General features: G+C 37.1%; 1 non-coding gene across 1 annotated transcript; it reads left to right on the forward strand.

Moving 5' to 3' along the window:
- Window positions 1-3,144: 3,144 nt before the first annotated feature.
- On the forward strand, window positions 3,145-3,250 carry LOC124704821. Its single transcript, XR_007003700.1, has one exon. It is a non-coding gene; the product is annotated as a small nucleolar RNA R71 (small nucleolar RNA).
- The last annotated feature ends 1,582 nt before the right edge of the window (window positions 3,251-4,832 follow it).

A 4,832-nucleotide genomic window follows, 5' to 3' on the forward strand; every position in this document is an offset into this window, starting at 1 on the left:
AAACTCAATACTAGATGTTATCTAGACTCTAGAGAAACCAAATATGCAAACCAAATTAGCAAGCTCTAAGTGTTTCTTCATTAATGGGTGCAAAGTATATGATGCAAGAGCTTAAACATGAGCACAACAATTGCCAAGTATCACATTATCCAAGACATTATAGCAATTTACTACATGTATCATTTTCCAATTCCAACCATATAACAAATTAACGAAGAAGAAACTTCGCCATGAAAATTAAAAGCTAAGAACACATGTGTTCATATGAACCAGCGGAGCATGTCTCTCTCCCACACAAGCATTTATTCAAACAAAAACAAAAACAAAAGCACACAGACGCTCCAAGTAAAGTACATAAGATGTGGCCGAATAAAAATATAGTTTCAAGAGAAGGAACCCGATAATTTGTCGATGAAGAAGGGGATGCCTTGGGCATCCCCAAGCTTAGACGCTTGAGTCTTCTTAGAATATGCAGGGGTGAACCACCGGGCATCCCCAAGCTTAGAGTTTTCACTCTCCTTGATCATAGTATATCATCCTCCTCTCTTGACCCTTGAAAACTTCCTCCACACCAAACTCGAAACAAACTCATTAGAGGGTTAGTGCATAATAAAAATTCACATGTTCAGAGGTGACACAATCATTCTTAACACTTCTGGACATTGCTCAAAGCTACTGGAAGGTAATGGAACAAAGAAATCCACCCAACACAGCGAAAGAAGCAATGCGAAATAAAAGGCAGAATCTGTCAAAACAGAACGAGTCCGTAAAGACGAATTTTAAAAGGGCACCAAACTTGCTCAAATGAAAATGCCCAAATTGAATGAAAGTTGCGTACATATCTGAGGATCACTCACGTAAATTGGCATAATTTTCTGAGTTACCTACAGAGAATTAGACCCAGATTCGTGACAGCAAAGAAATCGGAACTGCGCGAGTAATCCAAATCTAGTATTTACTTTACTATCAAAGACTTTACTTGGCACAACAAAACATAAAACTAAGATAAGGAGAGGTTGCTACAGTAGTAAACAACTTCCAAGACACAAATATAAAACAAAGTAATGTAGCAAAATAAACACATGGGTTATCTCCCAAGAAGTTCTTTCTTTATAGCCATTAAGATGGGCTCGAGCAGTTTTAATGATGCACTCGCAAGAGATAGTATTTGAAGCAAAAGAGAGCATCAAGAGGCAAATTCAAAACACATTTAAGTCTAACATGCTTCCTATGAAGAGGCATCTTGTACACAAATGAATTCATGAAGAACAAAGTGACAAGCATAGGAAGATAAAACAAGTGTAGCTTCAAAAATTTCAGCACATAGAGAGGTATTTTAGTAACATGAAAATTTCTACAACCATATTTTCCTCTCTCATAATAACTTTCAGTAGCAAAATGAGCAAACTCAACAATATAACTATCACATAAAGCATTCTTATCATGAGTCTCATGCATAGAAGTATCATTAAATTTGGCATAGGAAGAGTTATTCTCATTAATAGTAATTGGAGTAAGATTATTATCAAGAATTTGAACATGGTAAACAAATTGCATGTTAAGGGAATTGTTTTTAGTAATCCAATCATGACTATGACAAGTTTCATAAGGATAGTTAGAACCTATATCATAGCATTCTTTATAATAATCATCAGAGATCGGGGGCACAGTGTCATCATAGGAAATAGAATAGTTATCTTTCACAGTCGGTTTATCTGTGTCCACACCATCTTTGTTATTAGAAAGAGATGTATCAAGAACATAATGACCAGTAGCTAAAGGATTTTCAAACACCTCTTCCCCAAGCTTAGAGCTTTCTATATCATTATGGGAGGAAGCATGGATAGTACTGACACTATGGCAATTATTATCATCATTTTCGAATTAGTTTCCCGGAGATTTGTAATATCAAAAGTAGTGTGCTCATTCAAATCATGATCGCTAATGTATGTAAAGGGCATAGGAAGATCATCGTATTCAGATTCATTGTCACAATAATCATTAGGAGCAACATACTTACGGTTACCTAGCGTTATCTCATTCACGCGGGGATACGCCGTTACCTCTTTCTTTTTATTCTCCTTCTTCTTCTTCTTCTTCGTTCCCTTCTTCTTCTTCTCTTCCTTCTCCTCGTTCCCTTCTTTAGGAGGAAGAGGTTTGAAGGGTGGCTTGTCCGCATAACCTGATTTACTTTCAGAAACAATAGAAGAAACTTGGGAGGATCCCTCCTTTTCATTAATTAGTTGAAAACACACAGCGGTCCTATCATATTTTGGCAAGGTGTCATCTTCTAAAATATTTTGTATGTAAGTATTTGTATGGCTATTATCAATGCAATAAGAAAAACACTCATGCAGGACATCATCAACATCAAGATCACTCATATGTAACAAAGAGATTTTTCTCGACAGTTCTTCACACCCCAAAAATAAAGTAAGCTCATCATGCTGATTAGGAGTAATTTCATCATCACAATACAAATTTCCAGCACTTATTGGGTTCAAATTATCATTGGAGGAGCATTGAAAATTAAAATGACCCACTTCATGGCAAACTTCACAAATAAAAGGATAGAGGGCACAAACTTTTTTACCAAGATCATCTAGAGCCCTAAACCACTTTCTAGTTTTTTCATTAGCATGATGGATACAATATTCATCTTTGATTTGATTAATTCCACAAGGCCTATGTATTCCACAAAAATTAACATGCTTATAGGAAATAACATTCTTAGGAGTTTGGGCATGCTCATTACAATAATTAACAACAATTTCATTCTTCATACAAGCCTCTTTAAAAGGTTCATGATACTTATCAAAATTATTTTTAGGCAATTCTAAATGAGATGCAAAGGCTTTATAAAGATTTGCAGCAACTTGAGAGTCAAGACCATAAGTAGCACTCATATTTCGAAATTTATCGGTATCCATAAAAGTTTCAATGCATTCATAATCATAATTTATACCCGACTCTTTACCTTTGTCGTTCTCCCAATCTTCAGCGTTCTCCTTAATCCGATCAAGAAGGTCCCTTTTAAACTCTTCTTTGTTGCGCGTGAATGATCCAGAACAAGTAGCATCCAGGCAAAGTCTTATCTTGAAGAGAAAGTCTCGCATAGAAATTATCAATAATGATATTACCTGGAAGCTCATGATTGGGGCATTTGAGCATTAAAGACTTCAATCTCTCCCATGCTTGGGAAATACTCTCTCCATCATGAGGCCAGAAATTATATATTCGGTTTCGGTCTTTGTGAATTTCACTTGGAGGATAGAATTTAGAATAAAATAGATGCACAATATCCTTCCAATCAAGAGAATGCTCATCCTTCAGCGAGTTTATGCCAATGCGCCGCTTTACCGGACAACGACATAGAGAATAATTTCTTCTTCACTTCATCCATAGAGATACCTGCACACTTGAATAACCCGCATAATTCATGCAAAAACAAGTAAATGATCTCCGGGATGCACGGTTCCATCCCCTTCATAGCGGTTATCCATAACACGTTCAATAATTTTCATAGGTATTTTATATGGAGTACTTTCAGTAGGTGCATTTAAAATATCACAAGCATCATTAGAGTTATCGCATATGGGAGATAAAGTATTATCGGAGCAAATTTTCTCCCCTAAAGATGGGAAGCTAAAAAGTTCACAAAAACAAGCTTCCCCAAGCTTAGACTTCTCCATAGCATTAGCAGTAATTGCATTCATACTAATAACATCGCTACTAGCATGCAAATGAGGTTCCATTGGTTCTTTAATGTTTGCACCAAACAATTCTAAATCAGGAAAAAGATTAAAAAGCTCACTAAATTTTTTGTTGTTTTCCATTATGCCTAACTAGTGTAAACAAGAAACAAAAAGATGCAATTGAAGGATCTAAAGGAAATAGCTTCGAGCACAAACACAATGGCGCCAGAAAAGTATTGTTACCTGGAACCGGAGTATGAGTGCCTTTTTACCTTTCCTCCCCGCCAACGGCGCCAGAAAAGTGCTTGATGTCTACGTTCCCCCTCCTTTCCTGTAGACAGTGTTGGGCCCCCAAGAGCAGAGGTTTGTAGAACAGCAGCAAGTTTTCCCTTAAGTGGATCACCCAAGGTTTATCGAACTCAGGGAGGAAGAGGTCAAAGATATCCCTCTCATGCAACCCTGCAACCACAAAGCAAGAAGTCTCTTGTGTCCCCAACACACCTAATAGGTGCACTAGTTCGGCGAAGAGATAGTGAAATATAGGTGGTATAAATAAGTATGAGCGAGTAGCAACGGTGCCGTGAAAATAGCTTGTTGGCGTGTAGTTGATGGTGGTAGTATTGCAACAGATAGTAACACAAGTAAAACAAGAAACAAGCAGTAGTAACTCAGCAGTATTTAGGAACAAGGCCTAGGGATTACACTTTCACTAGTGGACACTCTCAACATTGATCACATAACGAGAATAGATAAATGCATACTCTACACTCTTGTTGGATGATGAACACATTGCGTAGGATTACACGAACCCTCAATGCCGGAGTTAACAAGCTCCACAATAATGCTCATATTTTAGTAACCTTTAGTGTAAGATAGATCAAAAGACTAAACCAAGTACTAGCATAGCATGCACACTTTGTCACCTTCATGCATATGTAGGAGGAATAGATCACATCAATATTATCATAGCAATAGTTAACTTCGCAATCTACAAGAGATCATGATCATAGCATAAACCAAGTACTAACACGGTGCACGCACTTGTCACCTTTGCACACGTGCGGGAGGAATAAAACTACTTTAATAACACATCACTAGAGTAGCACATAGATAAATTGTGATACAAACACATTGCAA

This window comes from Lolium rigidum, chromosome 3, assembly GCF_022539505.1.
Source record: "Lolium rigidum isolate FL_2022 chromosome 3, APGP_CSIRO_Lrig_0.1, whole genome shotgun sequence".
Lineage (NCBI taxonomy): Eukaryota > Viridiplantae > Streptophyta > Magnoliopsida > Poales > Poaceae > Lolium > Lolium rigidum.